Source organism: Poecile atricapillus, chromosome 7 (genome assembly GCF_030490865.1).
Source record: "Poecile atricapillus isolate bPoeAtr1 chromosome 7, bPoeAtr1.hap1, whole genome shotgun sequence".
In the NCBI taxonomy this organism is placed as follows: domain Eukaryota; kingdom Metazoa; phylum Chordata; class Aves; order Passeriformes; family Paridae; genus Poecile; species Poecile atricapillus.
This window is the reverse complement of record NC_081255.1, coordinates 20,794,784-20,820,341: the sequence shown is the minus strand read 5'-3', so window position 1 is coordinate 20,820,341 and position 25,558 is coordinate 20,794,784. Positions and strand designations below refer to the sequence as shown.

Below are 25,558 nucleotides of genomic sequence, written 5' to 3'. Positions count from 1 at the left end.
TCAGTTAAATGAAGTTCTCCCATAGCTACTGTATGAGGAGGAGTATGCAGCAAGTAGTGTCATTGGGTAGTAGAGGGAAGCACAGAACAAAAAATCAAGCAGCCTTAGTGGCATGATAATCCACTGGACTGTGTTTACAAGGGCTGTCTAGATAGGTGAGACATGGTTTTAAGAAACAATAAAAAGGTGTGAACATTGTCTATAGTAATTTTGAAATTAATGAAGCACCACTGTGTAGCTTTGCATATCCAAATGTGAATTCCAGTTTAGACTTTTGTAGCTGAATAACTGATCTTTATTATGTTATAAACAATGTTCTGAGGCTTTTTTAACATTTGCATGATTGATTCATGAATACAGTATCAATTTATAGGTCATTGCTTTCTTTGTTTTTAACAGTTTGTTTCTCTATTATGAAAAATTGCTGATCCAGCCATTGCTCATTACACTGGAATTTATCTTTTGTGCTTCATATTAGATCATATTTTCAATATTGAAAAATTACCTTGTGACTGCATTTCTGGTGACAAGCCTGCTGCTGCTCTTTCACATCTTTTTTCAAATAAGAATAACAATGGTCAGTTGTCTAGATGATTACTTACTTTCTCAATACTCACGGGGTCACATTTGTTTGCAAGGCAAATGATACAAAACATCATTAACAGAAAAAGAAAGGCAATTATATTTCTAATAAGGACCTTAAATCCTTGTCTCTTCTGTATTTGAGACAATATAGATGAAGGCCTTAGGAGTGGACAATTGCCTCTGTAGAAATGTATTTCCAATTACTGCCTCCCAGAAAGGTTTTCCATTGAGCTTTTAAGATTTTTTGGCTACCTATTTACATACAAGGAGAAAGATATAACATACGAGGGTCATGGCATGTACAATGCCTCCACAAGAGTTTTGATTCAAGGCATGCCTGCATAAAAATATCAACAAAAAAGGATAAGTCTATTCACTGGAAAATTATCATCTAATCTATTAAAGTAAGCAAGACAGTAATCATTCTTGACACTATTTTTTTAACTAAATAATGGGAAAATATCCCTCCTCTACTCTGTGACACATATCTGAAGTATGAAGGACACCATGCCCATATGGGAGTCAGCAGCAGCCCTGCATTAATAAATGCAAGATTAGCAAAGAACAAGGAGAATTCCACCCAGACTGTGCTTTTCTCAGAGAAATTTTATGATGCATATGAAGAGATCTTCTCATTATTGTAAATTGTTCCTTTACCTTCAAGCAAAACAACTCTAAAGCAGTTTATAAACCTTAAAGTATTGAAGTAAGCAAGAGTCCAATAAGGACCACTTTACAAAGATTTTCCTAAAAAAAATACGTTCCTTGTAAAACTTGAAAAAGTTTAGGATAGTTTAGTAGACTAACCAGAGAATTTACTAGAATAACCAGGGATACATAGCACTGTAATTGACTGTTTTATCTGGACTAAAATATTTTTAAACATCAATGCAAATGAACTGAAGAAACAAAACTTTGCATCATCAAAATAATTCTTTTTCTGTATTATATAAATTAATATCCTAAATAGTGGAGAAGTTCTTCCATCTAAGAAAAAATTTAAATACATTCTCTTAGACCCTTTGAAATACACCTCACATACATTTGGATCAGGAAAAATTCAACCAGCTATTTTATCTAAAATAATGAGTATAATTTTATCTGAAATGTAAAAGGATATAGTTTCATACTGAGTGACATGGACAACCAACTGCTGTACTGAATGAAGACAAAAACAAATCCTGTGGTTTTATAGGCAAGACATCATGAAAGAAACAAGACAAATTCCATGAAAGATAGAGATTCAAATTCTGAACTTGAGGTTTACAGGCATTTTGGATCTGTTTTGTATCTTGCTGCGTCCTTCCCTTCAGCTCTTGGAAATAAGGCGAGAACTGCACATGCAGATGAGAAAATACACACTAACTGTGAACCTGCAAGGTAGTAAAGAGTCAGTATGAATCAAAGTATAACAAAATCTTAAGCCATGTATTCACTCCATGTTAATATATCTCCTGCAGGGTAAATTATGACCTATCACTGTACTTTTCTAGTTAGTTCATGAAATACATTATTAAAGGCCAAAAAAAGTCAACCAAAAGAATGCTTCATCTTAAAAAATGTTCAGTAAAATTTCCGATGATTTTGAGTAGGGACTAGTTCAATCAAGTGAGAATTCATTTTTTAATTCAGTGTAATTACTGATTATGCTGCTTAATGCAATAGCATGATATGGCTCAATTTGCTTCTTTGGGTAAAAATTTCTTATTTCATAAGAAGCTTCCTTTCTGTAGTCTCTTTTAGAGCTATTTGTCAGAAGATGTGTTCACTGTTCACTGTCACACATTCCAAACAGGCTCACTAACCTGTGGGATAGGTGGGAATACCTGCGGCTAGGGAGGAATTCAGTCTAGCCTAGGGAAATAGGGAAATAGACCAAAACCAAGACTACAAGAGGATTCAACTACATGCATTCAGTGCATGAAGTTTCTTTGTAGGAAAGAAGTTTCAGATGCAAAACTATTTGTGGAAGAATATGGACATTTTTTCAAATGACCATGTTAATATATGACCTCCAGTAAGTCCTGCTGAAATGAACTGGGCAAGTTCATTGTTAAAAGTCATATACAGTAAAAAGTATGGCTCAACTCTTTCTCACTTTTAAAAGTGCTTCCTTCTCAAAGCTTTAACCTTAGTCCCATTATGTTCAATGTAGCTGTTAAAAAGGAAATCAATTCATATATTCAAATTATTGACATTTACCTTACAAGGAAAATAATCAAAATTATAAACCTGGGTCATGAGTATATTTTTATCATGTGTTACAAAGCTCTGGGTATCTTGTGATCACAGTTACACAGTAACTCTGGTACACAAGAAACAAAGCCTTGTTATATTAAGAAATCATCAACACACCTTAAACAATTGAATTAGACTTCATAAGTATAATAATTAATATGTGCAAAAAAGAGGAACAAAGGATCAAAACAACTTAATTAAATGTCAAACTTTACAAGCATATCCTCACCTCTGATACATGGACTTAAAAGCATGTAGGCAAGACTCACAGTAGGAACCATTCTTTGGTTTAATTAATTACTGGAATAGTTAAATAGCATTGACTGAAGAAAATATAGGATCACTTAATGGAAATGCAGAAGTTCGTAACAACCTCCAAGGTGCAAAATAAGAAATTATTTGATCTCGAACTAATAGCTGTTTAAAACATGATTTTAAATTGCCAAGATTAATTCAAAAATATTACATTTTTAAAGAAAAATATTATATTTTCAGTAATTTAATAAGAAAAAGATAATTCTCAAAATGACTACAAAATTCTCAAAAAGTACAAAACATAATTACAGATTAATTTTAAAACCAGTATTTTATTTCAGATGTGAGCTGTATAAATTAGAGCACTGTAGCAAGTTCTAATTCACCCAGTCAGCTCCTTACACATTAGAAAATGCAAGGTTGCTTTTTCTTGGCACACTTCTGGGATAATATTTTCTAAATGTTTTCATTTGGAAATATTTTTTAAAATATCAGGCACAAATATACATTTCTTTAAAATATTAACAGGGTTTTGTGGAGATGCGAATAAACTGCTTACGTATATGAAAGACTAATGAAATTATTTTAGGCCAGACAGGTACAGAAGGACACAGCCAAGACTCCTGCTGAATTCCTGTCAATGGACCTCCACAAGCCAAACCTTGGCTCCTGCAGTGGGGACACATGCAGATACACAGACATCTATCACATCTATTGACTGAACTCAAGATCAGCTGGAATTCCAAGTCACAAAAATATGGCACCATTCCAATCTCTTAATTAGTTGTTATATAGCCTTATCACTTAGAAGATTTTTCATGTAAAAACAAAAAAATAAATTATCATCCTACTATAAATATTAATCATATAAAATTAAAAATATATGAAAACAACAAAACCAAACCAAATGAAAACAAACAATCAAACAAAACCAAACCTGCTTTAAATTCAGGTTACATTCAGAAATATAACTGTAAAGGATTTAGCCCCAAATGTAGAGATAAGTGAAATGTCTTCTCATTGTATCAGATTATATGAAGGAATATATGAACCTCAGGACATGCAGTGAATTAAGAGATGAACTGGAACAAAGCTCATGGCTTTCAAATCGGGAGCTAATGTGTTGCCAGCTGGAATGCACGGAACCTCCATGGTAAAGCTGGAAATGCATGTTTATAAACTGTGTTCCTCCATGTTTTCTGTGCTCTGGAGAAACACAGGACAGTAAAAGATATATACAAAAAAAAACATAACGAATGAGAAGACTTTTTTATTATTATTTTTTTCCTCCCAAAAAAAGAAAGAGGATCTCCTTCCCCTGAAAGGATAATGGAAAATTGAGGATGGAATAGCACTGAGTATCTTACACAAATGAATTGTGTGCTTCTGCAGTCCACCAATTTTAGTTTTTTTTCAATTTCTTAACCAAATTTGACAGGAGGATTAAGTTTGTCCAGTTTCTTTTAATAACTCAGTCAAAAAAGTTAACAATCACCTTTAGAAAAACTTAAAACATCTTGGCAATTACTGTTCATTTGCATAGAGAGATTTAAGCAAAGGCATTAGGTGCAGTTTAGGTCAATTTCAAGGAGACATATAACTGACTGAAGGAAAGCTCTACCTCATAAACTTAATATAGTAATAATAATATTCAGAGAAATCTGTCAAAAAAGCCCATTTTGTGTCTGAAAACCTACATCACCATTGCACATGTGCTAGCAGAGTGCACGTTCCTAAGATGAGATGTAACCAAAGTACCATGTTACATTCATGAAGGAATGCTTTCCTTAAGCCCCCAAAAAGGTCCTACACTGTGCCAGGAAAGAAAAGGAGATCAAGGAAACCTAGAAGTGCTAATTGTATTGCTCTCTGAAATGAGATGCTAATTCCACCTTTACACACTTTCAGTTTAGACTACCTAAAATAGGAATCTGCTAATGATAAAAAGAAAGCTGCATGATAGAACTATGAAAAACAAGCAAAATGACCATTGTTTCTGCAATTCAATTTCAGCATCACTGGTGAGATACTACTGGCAAAAGATCTTCTAAGAGATGCAATTAGATATTTTTTTCATTATCAACTAGGATTTTGAGACTGATACTAGAACTTATAGCAGTCACAAATCACTCCAAATGCATATTATACTATTGTGCAGTCCAGAAAAAATACAGATTTTAATGAACAAAATTCAATTTATGTCTAATTTGATGCCTACATTAATATGTCTGTTCCAAATACTCTTTATAAATAATGGTCTAACAAGTAAAATCATCTGATATTCATCCCATTATTTAAATTAAACACCTTCAATTCCATTAGGTCAAGTCACACTGCATTTACTAACTCTTAGCTAATCCAAAATGCCAGTAAGGATTTACCAATCCTAAAAATAAATACCTCTGTCTATTTCTAAACCATTCCAGATATCTGTTATAGAAGAAATTAGGAATAATAGGATTCTTGTTTCTCTAGACTATAACTATTTTAGTAATTTAGAGATAAAAGCAATTAGTATTAGATCCTTTTTGCATCTCATTTTAATTGGTATTATATCAAATATTCTTATTCTTCATTGGATTGCTCCTCTACAAGATTCTAATATTAGCATGTCTTTTGTACCTTTTAACTATGTGAAATGTTTCCAGTAAGGGTAATAATAAGACCTCTTAGACATCTTTTCCATTTGCTAGTCAGCTAACATGGTAAGACTAATATTTAATGTTATTAATAATTCTCAAGTCAGGAGTTCAGAATTAAATAAGGAATACAAAAGATTGCTAAATTTAAAGCACTGTTTAATTTTTGGTAGAGGTATGCAAATCAAGAACTAGTACAACGCCTGGGAGAAAACTGTTTAAACATGCTTGAATTTCTCTTTAGCTCTGTTTAACCTTCAGGTTTTTCTTTCCTGATAAATATTTTCCCTAATGCCTGCTGTGCAAAGAACAACAAGAAAATCACCAAAGCTCCCCACACTGCATCAGTGACTTTTCCTCGGTCATTATCTTACAGCTGCCACGAGTAGCATGAAAGGTATGATCTCTACCACTGCCAACAGGGATCCAGGGCAAAGGATTCAGCATGGTGTCTCACAGGGAGAAAACATGGTCTAGGAGCTGCACCAGGACCTATCTAAATTCAGTCTCCAGCCTCCAATGCTAGAAGAAAACATTCCTAGCGCTCTTAATGCATGCAATCCCTTTTCCTGTTCTTAAGTAAAAGCTGGAGCAATACAGTCACTTTTGCTAGCTTGGTGATGAGCCCACTGACTTCTCTACTAATGACAAGGGGAAAACAAAAGTCCTAATATAAACTGATAAGGGGTAGTCTAAGGGGAAATGAAGTGTACAGTATATGCTAAAACATTATAGCTTTATGCAGGACAATAAGATATGTTACACTTTTTGAAATACATTGAAAGTGTTTCTTCCTTAATAAAACTTTAATCTTAGGTATGTCAGGGCAGCTTTTGTTGGCTTTTACAGCCATAAAAACAATACTTGTGAGCCAAGAGACTGCCTCAGGAATACTTGGTGATTAAGTCTGGGTTTTTTTGGTTGTTTTTTTTTTTTTAATATATTATTGGTATTTTTAGCCTGAAAGAATTTTTAGGTCTAACATTAGTTAAAATATAACTACATTTAAATAGAAATCAGATTTCTTTTTTCTCTCTCTTTTTTCCTTTTTATATATATACATATATATAAAGACGGAAACATGGCTTAAAGAATGATTCAATAATCTCTGCATTACCCTCTGTTCTTGAAAATCCTGATTTTCAAGGAAAAATACTGTCATATTCTACAGTTACATAAATAAATATACAATATGCTTAGAGAATACAGGACAGAGGGTGCTTGTAAATACCACTTAATAGCAATACCATATGCACCTATAGTTGTTTTGGGCATTTGCTTTCAGCTCAGAATATAAAGCTTCTATCAGTTTTCAGATGGCAAAACCTTCAACACTTCCAATTAGCAAATGGGACATAGATCTACCCAGTATTTGCTGAAGATAAAGGAAGAGGTGTAAAAAGTCATACATACCTGAAAACTAAAGACTAAGTAAACATAAATCAGAGTTCTGTGGGACTAGACTATATCTGTGACATTTTATCCAATTGTTTCTGTCTCCCCTGTTATTCTTTGTTAGAGATCTGAAAGTATAAGACTTCAAAAGTCTTATGGGGACAAAGCTCATGGGGTGTGAGAGAGAAAAATAGCCTAGATAAAAGGTCAGAAGTTGTGGAAAAGGACATAAAGTAGAATCCAAACATAAGTACCACGTGTGATAGATTCCAAGGAATATTTCCATTGAAATTATTACTGACACAAATTTTTGAGAATAAGTGCAGATATGTGCATATGTGCATAGCAACAGACAAGCCAATAAATCAGTGTGAGATTAAACACCAATGCCATGAGACAGTGAACAAAATATTGAACACATACACACACTGTACACACCAGAGACATTGCAGTTCTTTATGCTGTAACTTTTTGAGGTTCAAATTAATTTAATTTTTTTTGTAGTAGTAGAAATCCAAGGCTTATTTTAGCTTATTTTTAAAAACTTCGCTCTATGTAATGCTAGCCAATAAAGTCTTCTGTGGTACATTTATTAACATCAATATTTCAAATAAAAGAAAACAACGTATATTCATATGAATATAAAAAAAATGTGAATGCGTGCATTGAATTCTATAATTGTATCTTCATTTGAGTATGTCTGCTATGAATAATTTTGTTTGGAAAAGGCAAATATTCTCTACATGCATTCTTTCCTCAAAATGAAATCTAGGAGTTGCATATGGTTTTCTTTTCAAGCAGAATAGTTCCCAAATTGATCTATACATCTATGTAAAGAATACTCTTTTTTGTGTACGATTGTTTTTTATATCTATGCATTTAAAACTTAGTCTATATAAACAGCATTGTGAACACACATTAGAAGATTTAATTAAACTATTAAATGTGTAACCTATTAAGCTTGAAATAAAAATTGTCAAATGCCAGGGAAGTCATTCCAAAAATATAAGCACGTTTATACCACCATTAAGAAAACATACCCAAAAGGAGTTACAGAGCACAGTTTCATAGCCACATGAAATAATATTTTTCTAAGTCAAAAACATAATCAAAACTAGCTCATAAAAATCACACATACTTGTTAAGGGAAACAAATACCTATGTCCCTAAAAGAGGACAAATAAATTAATTTCATTAGTTGCACTGTGTAAGGCCTTAATCAAACAATGATTTATGCATGTGTTTATGCACACAAACTGCTTCATGGATAAATCTCACACATGTAGTTCAAGAGAAATTAGCTGTTGTAGGATCAGGTCCTAAATTAGTGCATGCTCAGATGACTTGGAGGCTGTTCCTGAGATTGATACTCAGCCAACATCAGGGTTGGCTATTTAATTGAATAATCCAACCGAATGCATTTGAATTGGATTATTTGTGGAGTTAATGCAACACAACATGAGAAAAATGGCAGCATTGCACCATTAGAGATGACAATTGTTGGTTGATCAACCTGAAGTTATCATGCTGCAACGTTAATGAGAAGCCTGAAAAAAACCTCAGGGGACAGAGGCAAAGAAATGCTTCCTTAATTAAATAATATGTTAAAATCTTCAGTCATTACTACCATCAATCTATTTTCATGGATTGTTCAGGAGAATTAACCAAACCAAAATTGGAGGTATCATAATGTCTTAAAAACCTATAAACATGTAAGACAAAATTACTTAAGTGTGTAAAGTTGGCATGCAGAACAGAATTAATCCCATTTACTGAACTTTGTTCCTGCTTAGTTTCAGTCTTGCAGGGGCCAAGGTGATTACCTAGCTCATTTCACAAACTAATTCTATGAAATGCTAGCAGCCATCCCTGAGTCACCATTTGCTTTTACAAACACATCCATCCTGCTGTGCCATTGCCAGCTGATGAGTGATGAGAAGCATCAAAACAAAGTAATTAAGAGAAATATAAGAAAGATGGTGCATCTTAATGACAGGCAATATTAATTACGCCCTGTGAATGCCCACTACAGATCAATGGTCACTGCAGGAAAGAATTACTAGTGGCAACTTATTCTGATTTTGCGAGCCAAATTGTACTTGGACTCCTAGAGTCCATCTAAACATCCATATGAACAGTGAGAACAATTTTATAGTTGAAAATGTGCATAAGGCCCCTGTCACAAAGCGGTGGCTGGAATAGAATGGCTGCCCACAATGATGGAGTGTCAAGGCACTTATGGGTCCCTATTCCATGTCAACTAAATAGGAGGAGGGACTTTTGGGCCAGGCAGCCCAAATGGGGCAGTTTGAATACCAGGATCCTTGTACTGCTCCTATTTATTGTTTGCTTCACCATATTCCTTTTGTGCTTTTCTGCTAAAACAGGTGCAGTGAAGGAGAAAGTGCCACACACAGCACACCAGTGATCAGCCACACGCCACACGCAGCGCAGTGCAAACATAACCCACAGGCTGTTTTCAAAATACTGACTGAAAACAAACACACAGAAAGAAATCAAACCCCCTTTGCAGGAAGTCCTCATGGAAAACACGAGCACTGTCTTCCAGGATACATGGGGTGACGGGGAAGGATGTTTGATTAGCTGTTCAGTGTGCTGCTGATGACTCACAGGGAATTATATGATACTCCTCTGTTGGAGAGAATGATAAGATACAGGCCATGCAGGGACAAATCAATCTGGCTCACCTCCCTTTAACAGAAGGTGTGTTTAATTTAATAGAATTATATCCTCTTAGGGTTCGCTCTGAATGGATAAAAAGGTGATGGCCAACACTGGCACTGTGTCTTCAGTCTAGTCCAATATTTTCCTACTCCTGATGTTTGGAAATGGTGTTCTGAAACCTGAATTAATCTAGTTTCAATTTATGAAATGTTTCATATGAAATTCTTCACTCTTTCTATGCATCAGTGAGAAGATGGAAACTCCAGTCAATTCAGGAGGCCAGTTTCTGTTTAAGCCATCTGAGACAAGCAAGCCTTCACTAAGAAAAAGAATGGTGGAAGGCAATCTAGAACTTTGGTGTGGATGTCTTGAGATAAGCAGCTGATACAAAAATCTATTTTGTGAATGAGAATTAAAAAAAAAAAAAAAAAAAAAAAAAAAGGAAAGAAAAGGAACCTAAAATGTTAAGTTGTTCCCAAAAGAAAAAGCATTTTAAGTTAATAGCCACAGTGAAAAAGAAAATCCCATATGGAATGAATAATTTTTCTAACACGTCTTTTTTAATTTGGAATAAGATTTGTGATAAAAATGTTAATGCTGGGGATTTTAAGTGACAGAATATTATTCTAACTCATTCCTTTAAAGTCGCAAAAAAAACCCCTCACAAAAGCTCCTTTGTTAGGCCTAGTTTAGGCCACCTTAAAGCTCCTTTCAATCAAAGTACAGCTTCTCATTAAGGGAAAAATGATTATTAACATCCTCATTTTGCTTCCTCATGTGAATTATTTGCATTCAAAAATGTCCATGGCATTAGTTTCAGGGTAAATGCAAATATGACAGCAGGATTTCTCACCAAGCTCCTTTTTATTATTAGCTCTTTTTATGCCCTCCATTTATTATTCCCTCATCATTTTTCACAATGTATTAAAATGTTTCATTTCCTAAAATAATAATATTTTCCTTCATTTAGTAATTGTCTCAGTCCAGTCTACAAAAGTTTCCATCACAGTGCCTTCAGTCTGTGATTTGGAATAGTTTATAATAATTGTTCATCACTGCTCAGGGGAGCCTTGGGCATTAGCTATCACAGTTACAGAATCCCTGCTCTCCCACTGAGTACATGATTATTTTAGGTGAAGTTCATGTAGCAGGGGGATAGGGCAGGGGCATGGCAAAGCTTATATTGTGACTGTCCCTGATAGACTCTCAGCTGGTGGTCTGAAGATAAATTGAGATGTTATTCCGTTTTTAAGCTTTGTCTGTCCCATATCTGCCAGAAATGAGGCCAGCTCTAAAACATATTTTGAGCTTATTTTAAATACAACACCAAAAGGAAACAAATAAACTATTATTCTGACTCACCTTCCTGACATTTTAAGAGAAATGATCCTGGGTGCTGAAGATTAGTCAAAGCATAGTGTGTTCAGTTAGAACAAAATCAAGTTACCAGTGGCACACTCTCTGCCAGGGTTGTATTTGATAAACTGATTACAATTACTTCTTTTTTCCCTGGTCATATTAAAGAAATGAAAATAGATCTGACTAATAAAAGCAAACTAATAAAATCATTTGATCATCCTGATTCACCGCACTTCATCGTGCCAAGCTTCCCTGTTGACTCTCAAATTGTTATTGTCAAATTCTCAAGCATTTATTACACTCAGGATGACTTACATGTTCCTTTTTCTGTCACTGCGCTGATGTCCATCATCACACCACCACCACCATTTAATTGCATCAAAGACCACTCTGATACCACCCAATGAATATGAAAAAAATGTTGTTTCAGAGTACCAAATTCTGTACATGAACTGAGATAGCATCAGATTCAGAGATGTATCTGAATACATGTAAAAAGAGTTCATGGTTGATACAATTTTTATTTTCTTCCAGAGGAGGCCCTGACATCTACCATAATATCATTTACCACTATGTCACTGAAACATTGTTACTGAGTTTGACCTATGATGCTGGAAATTACTGAGAGGAGTAGAAACAATAAAGCAGTTACTGGCAGGATGCGTGCTAAAAGCAGATCATATCCTATTTATATCTTTCCTATGCCTTATTCCATCTCACTTACACAAAGGTATGTGCCCATTTTGTACTCGTGAGTGTCAGTGTGAGTAATCTATGCAATTGTGAGTTCAAGTAGCGTAACTTACTGCCTTGGAATTTGTTCTTTTTCTTGAAGTGGTTTCTGAGTTATAGTGGATTAATTTTCTGCAGTGTTCTATGGGAGAGACTTAGGTTACCTTAGGGATCATAATAAAATGCATCAGAAAGAGATAGAAGTGAAGAAAAAAAGCAGAAGCACATCATCCCCAGCATTTGGTTGTGACCCACTCAGCCAAATTAAAAGCAGCATAAATCAACTCCAAAAATTGTTCTACCCGTGTGAAATCAAGACAGACATGAATCTTGGGAGAGGAATATGGAGGATGGGTGTGGCAGAGAATTCAAGAGACTGCAGGATAAAATCCTTGCTCACCAATCACTTAACAAGCCTGCCAAGTGTTACCATGGGCATTTCTAGCATTGTTAACAGCCAGTAGCGAATTTTACATCAAAATAATCTTTTGAACCTAAGAAATTCTAATAAGTGTGCTTATATGCTCTTTTTCGTCTTTCTTCTCTATTTTCCAACTCTGATATGAGGATATGCAGCAATTACCATTATTATGTGTTTTTAAAGACATATTTAGCTCAGCAACATTTCTTTCACTCTTTAACCATAGATAATGAAATCAGTAACTTCTTCCCTGTTCTTTTCAGAAGTCCTTCAGAGTACTAAGCCTTTCATTTGGGCAAGTAGTACATCTTATTAAAATAAATTCATTTTAATGCCATCTAATACTGCAAATATCAGTTAATTATGGACTCCTGTTTATTTTTCCAGTCCAAGATGAAGAAATAAAATCATGACCTGACAATCAGAGGAGTGCATTTCTATGATTTAAACCTTAGTGTAGCACTCAGACACACCCCAAGTATCTCATTATTTCAGGAATAGTAAGGAGAGTGCCACAGGTTGAAATGCAAGGCTATATTGGCTGTTTACTAATTTTTGCCAGTCAGCTCTGCTTCCACTTCCTTCACTATATGGAGATATTCTGAAAAATGGACAATAAAATAACACCTACAGGTCACAAACCCAAAATCTGAACTCCTGTCAAGACTAGTAAAATGACGCCATTTTCAAGTACTTGTTGAAAGGCCAGTTTGCTTTTGCCATAGAAATATTATTTGGAGAGAATACTATAGGCTTAATATTTTCTCTTAAAGGTAAGAAACACAGACATTAAGCAGTTCTTCCAGAATACTTCCAGTGTTTTTTTACTTGGAAAGTGGAGGTTTTCCATCTTGGACCCTGACCTTTCTATTGTATGCAACTATTCTCCCTAATGGGGACAGCAAAGAGTTGTCTCATAGCTGTATTATATTTCAGAAGGGGCTGCATGTCAGAATGGTTACTCTAAGGAGCTATAGTCTGTCCTGTGCTTCTGTTCCCCAAAGCTGAACACCTCACATTTCTGTTAGGGAATCAAGAAAACTTTTCAGCTAACCATGCCAATAACTGTGTTATAAATCTCTCTTCCTTCTCCTCTCAGCATTTGTATTTATCTGTTCCAAAGTCCCTCAAAACTGGGCAAGAATCTCTGTTTGGACCTATGGCATAGCTGGATCACAACCTGAGTCACAGCCACCCTGTCCTAGGTGAAAGAAGTCAGGATTCACTGAGGGCAGGGTGCCACAAGGACGAGATACAGACTGCAGTTGACGGAACACTTACTTATATCACACACAGGCTGTTATTCTTTAGACCTATGAGACCAAATCCTGACCTACACATCTATTGGCTTCCAGCTACATAAATATGTTTTTCCCCAGACCAGATTTATAGAAGTATGAAATCTTGCACAGCTCCAGGCAGAAGTAGCAGCATGAGCACTGGCTCAGCTTTGCTGAGGTCATAGTCTTTACAGAGCCAGCAAAAAGGACTGGCCATTAATTTTCTCCAGTATGATTTCACTTTTCTCATTATGTGCAGAAGTGTTGTTCCAGACTAGTAGGCTGTGGCTGTAGGTTGGGGAGAATGCATTTCAGTGAGGCAGCGCTCATAAAAAAGTGCGACAAACTTCAGTGTGAAGGTTGTCCTTGTTGCTAATGACATAGCAAAATGAAATCTCAGCCCAGACAATAAGGACACTGACAGTGCTGTGCTAGTGCCAGTAGGGCCTCCTACAAACTCCACTGTGAGGCACAGCCACCAATGCCTAATACACTTGTAATTTTATCACAGCTGGCAACAAAGTGCAAGAGAGCCACTGGCTTGCTTCACGTCCCCTGCCCTGCTGGGATGGGAAGGAAATTCTTTGGGAAACAGTTTAATAATTTAAATTTAATAATAGTAATAATGGCAATAAAAATTATAATAAAATTATAATAAAAGCAACAATAACAATAATAATGAAAAGGCAGTGTAGAGGAATGAAGAAAAGAGAAACAAGTGATGCACAATACAATTGCTCACCAACTCTCTCCCAGCTGGGGGCTTCTGGCCAAAGCCTTCCTGTTTATACACTGAGCAAGAAGACATTTTATATCATATAAACTATCATATTTATATCATATAAACTATCCCTTTGGCCAGTTTGGGTCAGCTGTCCAGGCTGTGCTCCCCCACAGGTTTCTTGTGTACCTGGTCACTGGCAGAGCATGGGAAAAAATGCAAAATCCCTGATTTAGAATAAACATGCCTTAGTGACAACTAAAATATGAGTGTATTACCAGCCTTGTTCTCATACTAAATCAAAAACACAGCATTGCACCACAATCTAAGATATAATTTAACTCTATTGCAGCCAAAATCAGGACTACTTAGAGGCCTTAACACTCCAACTGAACATTTCAGAAAAAAGAATCCCGAACAAATAACCTAACAATTATTTCAATTTATTTAGCAATTTTTAAATACTTTTTTCACTACTTGTTTTTCTCAATAAAAAAATAATTAAAAAATTAAGTTCCAATGCCTTTCTAATACATGGAGAATGATACTTATTCATACCGCAATAAGCTGCTTCAAAATATTTTTCTAGGGGAAGAATATCTCCTTCATCCACCATGGGATTATCTGTATTCAATTTCACTTGATTTTGTCTCACTTTTATCATGTATGTCATTCCACCTGCCAGAGAAGTTGAAATGTCTATCAGAATATGGCAATATATATAAGAACAATAGGTCTGGGTCTTCAGTAAAAACTACTGAAAATACACTCTTACACATCTGCTGGATGAGAAGAAAATGATAATTCTTATAAGATACACATTTTTCAGTTCAATAAAATATGATTGGCATAGCATGATTTAAAGAGATAGTGAAACAGGTATCTCCTGATAAGTAACTATCAGTGCTTCACTTAAGCACAGCTCATCCAGGACAGAGAGATGAAGGTCAGCATGTTGATCCATTTGAGCCCACTCTTTTAGGAAAAGGTTTATTGATGAGACAAAGTTCATTACTTTTTGGAAGGGTAAGGGGAGCATTTCATGTCAGGATGAAAAAAAGAGAGAGCAAATCAGTGAAACACAGAGCTGAAATGACACCTCTGAAAAAGGAATGAGGACACACTTCCTCCACGAGTACTTAATAATAAAAGCAAATAATAAAAGTAAAACCAAATACATTCAAAATACTGAACCAGACAACACTACTTAAATACTAACCATTTACAAAGTGACATTTTGCTTCTTAGTTTTTAAGGCTGTGAGGCATTCTGGGAAATAAGAATCTATATGGATCAGTGCAGGTGTTTTTTGAGAGGAGAGATATATGGCAAGTTGCATACCGTGTGGAACTCTGCTCAGCTGAACCAAATTTATCAGGCTATTATTGCCTGTAAGCCATAATATGAAAAAAACCCAACATGATACAGTCCATTTTTGTTTGCATAGATGAAATTAACAATTTTCACACTTTCTGCATCTTCCTGGGCAAATTGAACCCTGAAGCTTTGTCTTGACAGTCTCTTAGAAATAAAGCATTTATTTCAGCTTCCATATTAATGCCTTTATCAGATGAAACTTTTACTTAGTCATATTTATATCAATTTAAGTAACAAGCTTAGTGACTCAGCTTTCTAGCAGGCTATCACCTGCTTTCTTGCCTTTAAAAAAATGAGAGCAATTATTTGTGCTTATGAGAACAATGGGGACAGCAATGCACTAAAGACAAAGAACATATGAAATTATCCACACAAAAATTACAGAGAAGGTACGACTGAAATAAATGTTCTCACTAACAACCCATTTACTGACCTGCATCTTAAATTACTTACTTGAGTAAATGACACAGCACAAAGACAATCTGAAAGACCCACTTGGCTATCAACTCATCAAAAATGTCAGCTGAGCTCATTTGTTGAGGAATTCTGCTCATATTGATCATTTGTTACAACCCTCAGTGCAGTAGAAGCTTAGCAAGCACAGAGATTAATTTCATGACAACATTTATTTTTATAAAGACACAGATTTGCTTGAGTCTTTGCAGAATTATCCCTTAGTTTGAGATTTAGAAGTGTCCATTGCACTGGAAAAATATACTTTAAAATGCACAAAAATTTCACAGTCTTAACTGGAAATATGGTGTCAAGGACAGGGGATTTTTTTTCCTAGTTTTTACATAAACCTGTTGAAGCCAAAATTTAATAGTGTAAATTGGCTGCTGTACAAATGTTATTTGACATTAAAACAAAACCAGATTTCTTGTGCAATGGGATGATAGAAAATACAGACACATTATATATTAAACCACAATTTGACTTACAGAAGCGAAAGCACTATACATGAAGGGGAGAATAATGTGAGCAATTTGAATGAGTCCCTGATCTTTTCGGTGTTGTTACCCTGATGCTGCTGCTGAGGCACCTTTCGTTATGAGTTATTCTATTTGTATGTGGATGAGTTCTTCCAGCAAACATCCTTTGCACTGAGTAAAAATGAGATGTTAGAACCATTACAATGTAGATAGAAGAGTACTCTTTAGAAAAGACAACAAATTCAGCAGAACAGTCATTCTAGCACTTATTAAAACTTTTTAAAATGTTGATTCTTCTCATATCCCTAATTACTGAACCACACTTCTTGCATCCTGACAGATAAACCTGTTTGAAATTCTTGAAGGGGCTGAAGAGAAATGACGTTTCCAGCCCAGAGCACCTTCTGCCACATCTCTGACAAGAGTCAGCTCAAGGCACTCTGACCCCACAGATGATTATCTGTGCATTGACAATGCTGTCTACAAAAAATGCCAGAAAATTAGCACTTCTGAATGCCTGTTTTGCATTCTTCAAGTACACTATTAGAAATCTTTTGTCAAGAGAAGCATGCTACATCATTGTATTCATAATAAATGCTCTTTGATTTGTATGACTTTGTGTTTGTAATAGACCCAAACAAAGATCTCATTTGTTCTGCTGGCAAAAGCTAATCTGTACAAGGATTTTTTTTATTATTTTCTGCAGAAACTGCCTTTCTGAGCCTAGAGATTGGGTTAGCTAAAAGCTTCACATTCATTATCTTTAAGGTACCATGTTAATGAAAGGATTTTAATCATTGACATTGCTTTGTGAGTTATTATTACACAAACCCCTGCTGTTGAGTAAGACAAAATTAACCCAGCGTAAGGGGCATTAAAAAAATCACAGCTAATTAGTAAGCTAACAGGAACAAAGAGAATGTATAACGAAGATGTTGAGAGGAAGACACATAAAATCTGTAGCTTCCATTCCAACATTGATCTTTCTGTATGGAAATCTTTTTTCTGTCTGATTTGTTCCATTAGTCTTGAACATTTTTATGTTTTGTAATTAGTTTTCTAAGCCACAATGTCTCACTTCTCTCAAACTGTGGAAATCCAAAGGCTCATAATAGAAAATGGAAGATATTTAAAAATGCTTTTAAATTATTTCCCTAGCGATCTATATCAGAAACATAAAGTAATTCTCTGGATTATTCTGGGAAATTATTTCCTTATTCTCTTCTGTTCTCCATGAATTGCAGAATACTTTAACTAATCTAGCCAGGTTCCTTTGGAATAAGCCCTTCATTTTAATGGATTCATACTATTGTCCAGGTTGTAATTCCATATGGAGCAGATAAATGAAGCTATAGGTTTAAATCACTGCATGGCTTCCCTTCCACACTCCTAGTCATGCTGCTTTCCAATGGGCATCACATCATTGTGCTGATGTAAGAGCCAAGGATGAGACAATCAAATCACAGAGAAGTATTCATGCTGGGTGCCATTTGCTTATAATTGCTCTTTGTAAGTTATAGTTTCAGATAAAGCTCCCAAAATGGAATGAAGAGAAAATAATAATTAAGTCTGTTTCTCTTTTTGAGCCTGACAAAGGCTTTAAATTTTTTTTTACGTGTTTGCCCTTCTGCTCACTATTCCACATGTGCCCCCCTTCTCTCTTTTGTTCATCAGCCTTTTCAGCCTGATAATTAAGACTCAAAATATTTGCTGCAGTTGTTTTTTTTTTCTGAGACATCAATTGGTTTGTGTTATAAATGTGGAACAACAATCATCTAGTTCTCTTGTGTGCCAGTAATTTAGTATTTCAATAATCTCCAATTGTTGAAAGGTTTAAAACAAATCAACTTTTCTAGCAATTTCCTTTTCTTTGTGGGAAAAAAATGTGTGAACATAACAGTTACAGCCTATAGTCTTATATTTTCCTTTTTTTCCCTCCTTTTTATTTTGTGATCTTTATGAGGGAATTAAAACACAGAGCAATTGCATGGCATAAAACAGAAGACTCTCTTCAATAAAAACATAACATTCTTGCACAGGGGCAGTTTTTACAACCAGTATCATTGCTTCAGCTCTGCTAGTGCTGAATAATTCCATTAACTCTTTCTCAAAATTTCAGTAAAATAAATGTAAGGTAGTATCTAATATATTAAGCAATGGGCAGTAGATTTTCATAAGTAGAATTTTCCGTGGAAGGATATTACAATGTTTTAAAAATATTGGCTAACTAAGTCAAAAAACTGTAAGTCAAAATTGTGGTAGGTCTGTGACATATAGAATGGATCCAGGAAAGGCAATGAAAAAGCTGGGATGTTAAGCACCCCAGAACACATATTCGAACTATGAAATTTATTCTATTTCCATAACCCCCGGGCAATGTTACTCTCTCCACATTATCAAATATTTAGGGAAATGCCTGAGTCACTTTTTGGGAGATCTGTGGATATTAATCAAGCCAATTATCTAAAATGGATTTAGCTATCCTGTTTATGTAGCACTGAAACTGTTTTCCATCACTGGCCTGGTCAAGTAAATCAGTAATAACTCTCAGAAAAGATCTAACCTCACAGTCCTCGCTACCAGTACATATTTGTTTTTTTCATTCAACCTTGATACTCCAGGAATAAAATACAGTTTTTCCTACATAACAAGTTTTCCTGTAGCACAACTTTCAGAACACAGAAAAGCAACACAGAGGATATTCCTAAAATTATATCAAAACCCACAAATGATTGAGCTGAAAACCTAGGAGGGACTTTCAAGTTGCAGACAAGAGAGAGACTGTAGAGTTCTCTGGCTCCTCTAGAAAGTGGAAGCAATTAATTTGTCCAGTTGAGGAATGACTGGCAGTCACAGAAGACAGAATTCTGTCTCCCATGCTGTGGCCCTGCCCTGTGTGCAGCATCTGGCTCCCTAATTCTGGAAATGAGGAACCTTCCAGGGACTGCAAGGTAACAGCTACTCAGTAACATAAGCTCTGCCTCCAGTCACTATTCTTATAATGCCACCCACTCTCCAGAGAGATTACAGCTTCTCTCTTAACAAAATAGTGCTATACTGATGTGGTCAGAAGTCCTTGGATAATACCAAATAATTCACAAGCTTCTTTCCAAATTTCCAAGGCAAAGATTTCCTATGCCTTTTTCCTAGCCACCAAAATGGTTCCTTTTACCTCCTTGCACTAAATCAGTCTGCTTAATGTTGACCTGCTGCAAATCTTGCAATAAAGACTACCAATAGCTTCAGCTGTAATAACCCCTACTTAGAAAGTTCCATATGCTGCATTTGAATAAACATGAACTGAAAATACAGAAATTCATGGAAGGAAAGGAGCTGGAGGAACTTTTCAGATGTCCACAGCAAATCTCTATCGTCTATGGAATGTCATGTTTTTAGTTATGGTAGATGATATGTATTTATGAAAATTAGATACAAGTCTGTCTGTAAGTGTGGATGTACATTTGCCTGTAAGAATTGCATAGGAAAAGTGTTTAGAAAAATAAAACTATCAACCCTGGTCCATTTGTGTTTTTCAGTTTCATATGCTACATGAGTATTTACTCAGGATTTTGTTCTGATGTCTGTGGAAATCATATGCATGATATAATATAGAAATTTGTTACTTATAGCAGAGAGATTTCTTTCCTTCTCAATAAATATTACTAAAGCTAGTGACTGAAATCTGAAATATAGAGATCAAGACAATACCCTATTTGAACAGCTACTTTATATTGTTCTAGATGTTTTGAGCTCTGTTTCTTCACAAAATTTATCTATATGCTTCTAAATTATCATGCATTTAAGTCTGTTGTTGAGTAGAGCTGAAATTCCACTTCTATATTTTCTTTTCTTAAGATGCTTTCTTACTATTTTAATGTTAAGAACAAGAAAAGAATTTCACACCACTTCTTTACATCTTATACAAACTATTTACAAAACTTTTTGAATTTTCATGTTTGTTCTGCTTCTCTACAAAGCAGTTATCAGACCCCATTGTGAACACTTTGGAAAAACACAGTCTGGCTGACAAATTAGTAGTATTTGGTGCTAATATTACTAATTCAACATTTGAAAAGGCTGCTCACTGGGGAAAAATGACATGTTCTCTAAGTCACAGGAGAAACTAGGGAGATAGTTAATGGGTGTTGTCTGTGCTGCACATATTGTGCACGACACTGTTCACATTGCAGCTGACTGACTGCCAATAGACATGGAAGCAGTTGTCAACAAGATTTATTGTTAGTTTCACATCTATACAGCCAGAGACAAAAGGTTGAAAGAATTTTGTGAACTTTAGTCCTGGCTCCTACTGAACAATAGTAACACACACTGATTAACATTAATGCTCTCACTGAAATAATTTTGCAGCTCTGGAGGTTTTAAAAATAATTTTCTTGAAAGAGCAAAATCCCAACAATCCTCAGTAATTTTTTTTTTTTCTGAGATCAATACCTGACTGAATTCAGTTCTACCTCATAAAATAGCAATGTTTGCAGTTTACAACTGGTTTTGGAAACCTAAGGCTTTCTTAACAGAAGAAGTAGGGTGCACAAAGTAATTAAAAAGTAACCACTGAGGAGGAGTAGATGATTCTTACTTAAAATTACAGGTTGTAAGGAGAGAGGGTAGGGGGTCTGGGGAGAGGGTTTGGAGAGGGGGCAGTGGGTCATCTATGAACACTTTAGAGTTTAGCTCACCAGTTTGAAAGACCACAACAAACCCATTGTATAAATTCCGGAGGCATAAATTTCAAGGGATCCTTTTTCAGTTTCTGTTCCTGCAGTTTGTGCTTCTAGAGAATGTTTTTAACCTAGCTTCACTAAGGCAAAATGATTTACATATATTTTATAACCATATATATTGTAACTTCAGAAGGATAGATTTATTTACCAAATGCTACAGAATTTAAGCAGAAATCAAGACTCACTATCTCAGGGATTTTTATGTCTAGCCAGAGCAAAGGGGTTGTGTACTTTGAATGATAAAAGTATTTTGAAGGCTCTTAGAATTGCCTTGAATCTCTAGTGTATTTATTTCTTTGTCTCAGATAGAAATCAACTGAGGTGAATTTAATTACATTTTTTGTTGTTGTTGTAGAAGACACCTCTAGCTCTGGAATCTTCTTATCTAATAGCTTGAGACTATGATACACGAGACAGACTGACAGGAAATAACCAGCTGGATTGTTTCAAACACAATGTGCTGCAAAGACACTCTTAATTGGAGGGGAGGATGTGGCTACAATTAGAGGACTTACCCAGTGCTACTGCATGTTGTTGCACCCTGTATCACGATCTTGGAAAGCAAACAGAAAAGGTATTTAGGCACATGCAAACACATGCCAGCCAAACAGCTGATAAAAGTCTTCATGTTCATTATTTTTATCCACCAAAGTGGCCACAGGTTATTGTAAAATCATAAAATAAAAAAATTATCTCTTATCATCCAATTGTAGGTGGCATTTCCCAGCACAGTTGCAGCTACTCAGAGAATCATCTTGGTAGTGAAGGACATCTGGATAACAGACAGCACAAGAACATCAGAATATGTAGAAAATAGAATGGTAAAAATTTATGGCAATTCTGGATTGGAATGACTCTAAAGTGTCCTAACATGTATTAGAAAAACTGACATTTCAGATAAGCAACCAGTTTATCTACACACTATTTACAGAGCAATCACATTTTTTTGCAGGAAGAGAGCTGAAATTGTAATGCCAATTTAAAAAAAACAAAACAATAACATTCACTACTAAGGAGAAAATCAAAAAAGTTTGAAACAATCTTCTGATATTCAGGCAAAAATTATTACAAGGTACAATATGGGAAAGAGTCTGTACATATCCTTGTGCAAGGAATTAATTGCAACTTTTATGTTGAGTGTTCCCAAAAATTAGATTTAACATTGTATTGTGTTTGCATGGCATTGTTTTGATGGGGGGGGAAAGGATTTATCTTACTCTCTCTCTCCATTTTAGAATTTTTCCCGTTTTCCAGAATATCTACCAGTTTGCATTATTCTTCATAAACTGCTGTACTCAAATGTTAAAAAAAAAATAAATATTGTAATAGTGTATTTGAAAATAATATTATAAATATCATCTATGTATGGGAAATATAACTTCTCTTTTCACATAGGCTGAGAATTAACTAGGAACTTAACTCCTGTTCCTGCATGCACACAGAGAGGAACTGCCTCTCCAGCTCTGCCTACACTCTCTATCCCCAGGGTCACTGACAATACACCCACAGGGAAATACAGCCCCCTATAACCAACTAGCTCCCAGAATTAGCAGAAATGTAAATATTATGAGGTGCTATGAAATTACTGACGATTGCTGTGTGTCTGCCTGAGCCAGAATAAGAGCACTCCCAGAGCTTTAAGAGAATCAAAAGGTATTATAAGGGTAAAGCAGAGTATTTACAAGGGTAATTTCTGAGGAAATGAGGCCAGAGGATGAGCTACACACTGCACTGTGTAGTGCCCAAGACAGACCCCCTCTGCATCCTTCATTCTAGCAGTTCTGTTTTCTGCACATGAAGTAGATGAAAACTGGCTACAGAAGGATAGGCTATGAGGAGTAGCTCAAACTTAGTGATTTTGGATGGCAGAAGTTTCTGTCAATTCCTTTATTCTGCAGAGAATCAAATCCAAAGCTTCACCAGATTTGTCTGAACAGTCGTGCAGACTGACAGCAGGACTGAAGTGATACTTTTTTTGGTCCTCTCCCTGGGTAAAGACACAGGGTACTACTTCAGTCATAAGCAAAGCTTTCTCTGCCAAGGCTTAAAATCCTGTTTCCTTCAAGGCTTACATCACTTGTATCCCAACATTTAAGTGTTCTTGTTCAAATGGGATAAAGGTTAATTTTGAAAGAAAAGACCTAAGGAGTCAAATCCTATCTCCTTGAACATTACTGTGAATTAAAGGGTAGAAACACAGCAGTCTGAAAAACAAGTTAATTTGTTGGACCATTAAAGATAATTTGTACAAGTAAAAATACAATTGTCCAATTTACAAAGAGGTCAGGTAAGGTAACAAATGATTTAGGAGAGAAAAATTACTAGGTGGTTAAACAATAAAAATATTTACCATGGCTGTTTTCAGAGATAGCATTACAGCTCTCTCTCATCATGCCTACTTGATAGAAGCAGTAAAGGAAGAGCTATTTTAATACAAAGAATCAGTGTAGCACACTCCACTGTTTGGCAGTTGGATGGAATTAGTGCTGAGTAAGGCAGAAAGTTTCCAGAGATAACATCTTCATTAGTGAGACCGTGATGTCCCACACTGACATGCTTGTAGGTCCACCAGGCTGAAAAAGAAACACTATAGATTAACCCTTCAAACATCATGCACAATTTTGCTGCGTGTTTCCTGAAGAGAAAGAAGAATCATAAAATAATCTGGTGACCTATGCGGACACAAGTTTCCCTTTTTCCCATACACACCTGAGGCATTCATCTGTTTGATGCATGTCCCTTACCCACTGCTCACCTTCCATTTCATGTCTCAGTAAAGGCCTGGTACAAATTTAGGTAGTTCAGAGCATATCCCTGGGTTTCACCATCTCCTCAGTTAGCAGCCCTAGGACAAATTAAAATTTCACAGATGCTAGGAGCAGAGATATTATAGCAAAGCCTTAGTGCCACTACAGATAAGGTTAAGATAGCACTGCCATTATAAACACCTGTTCACAGTGGCTTATAACTTCAGACTAAAACTTTCTCTCAGTCTGAAACTGAGCATATTTGGGCTCAGCTTGGTAATGATTTTCCCTGTCTCTTCATACCATTTTGATTAGGTGTTTGTGATGTGAGAATACAAACAAGTATATGTCTCTGGTAGTTTCAAATGGCAATGCAATGTGTTTGTTCCATGGAAAGCCTGGAGGCTAGGATGTTCCTGTCATACTAACAGCCATTTTATTGTCCATCATTTCCCACCAAAATATAATTTTTAAAGTGACAAAATTTACATTTTTTCCCCAGAAAAGCATTCAGAGCAGCTAAGGGATGTGGTCCCTGCCAGTTGGCTCTGAAGGATGTGCTGTGTACCTCTGAGACTCAGGAGCTCACCAGCACTATGCAGTCCAGGCCTGTCTTTGCTTAGGTCTTGGATAAAAGCCTCCTTTGGCAAAGCAGCATTTTTGGGAGTTCAACATATTAACCAAAACTTTCATAGTTTGGAATGAGGAAAAAACAAGTGCCATTGTATAGCAAACAAATCTCATTATTTTAATGAGGCATTTATTCTAATTGTCTAATTTATTTTGAATTATACCTCATTACTAAAATCCTGCATTTTTGTTCTGATCTTTAATGAAGGATGTAATGAAATCCCTAAATACTGTAATGTCTTTTTTTTTTTCCTGTGGCCTTTTCTTCCTATAAAGTTTAGAATTTTTGCCAAGCATTATAATTTTTCATCAATCATCCAAAGCAATAAAGTAAAAAGTCTTGCTTGCATGTCTGTCCCTCTGCCTGGCTCCATTCATAGTAATATCTACTTCAACAGGTACTTAAAACAATAAAAAAAACCCCAATAAATTATAATAAAAACAATAAATTACTGTAATAAACCTGTTGAATGAGACAAATTTTGTGTTACTTTTTGTTTGTATTTCTCATGCACCAAGATATATGATGAATTATTGTATCACAAGCAATGCATAACCACAGAAGCACGGTTTTAATGAGCTGAGAGGATGCTATATCTATCAAAGTATATTTTTTAAGAGTCAGACTCACAGTGGGCAGACTACAAAAAGACAAAGAAATGAGAACAGGAAGAGGGGAGAATAAAAAGCATACCAACATTTGGAGAGGGAATATAAAAATGATTGGACTTCAGTAAGTCTTGATATTTTTCAAAATTTATTTCTAATTTCCCTTGTGGATTTAATTTTTTTTCCCAACATAGCCTGGGCACACTGTAAC

General features: G+C 35.4%; 1 long non-coding RNA gene across 1 annotated transcript; it reads right to left on the bottom strand.

The window, feature by feature from the left end:
• Positions 1 to 1,037: 1,037 nt before the first annotated feature.
• On the bottom strand, positions 1,038 to 24,207 carry LOC131581110 (uncharacterized). Its single transcript, XR_009278017.1, has 4 exons — positions 24,117 to 24,207; positions 23,712 to 23,934; positions 21,877 to 22,133; positions 1,038 to 1,119 (listed from the first exon to the last, which is right to left on the bottom strand). It is a non-coding gene; the product is annotated as an uncharacterized LOC131581110 (long non-coding RNA).
• Positions 24,208 to 25,558: the final 1,351 nt, after the last annotated feature.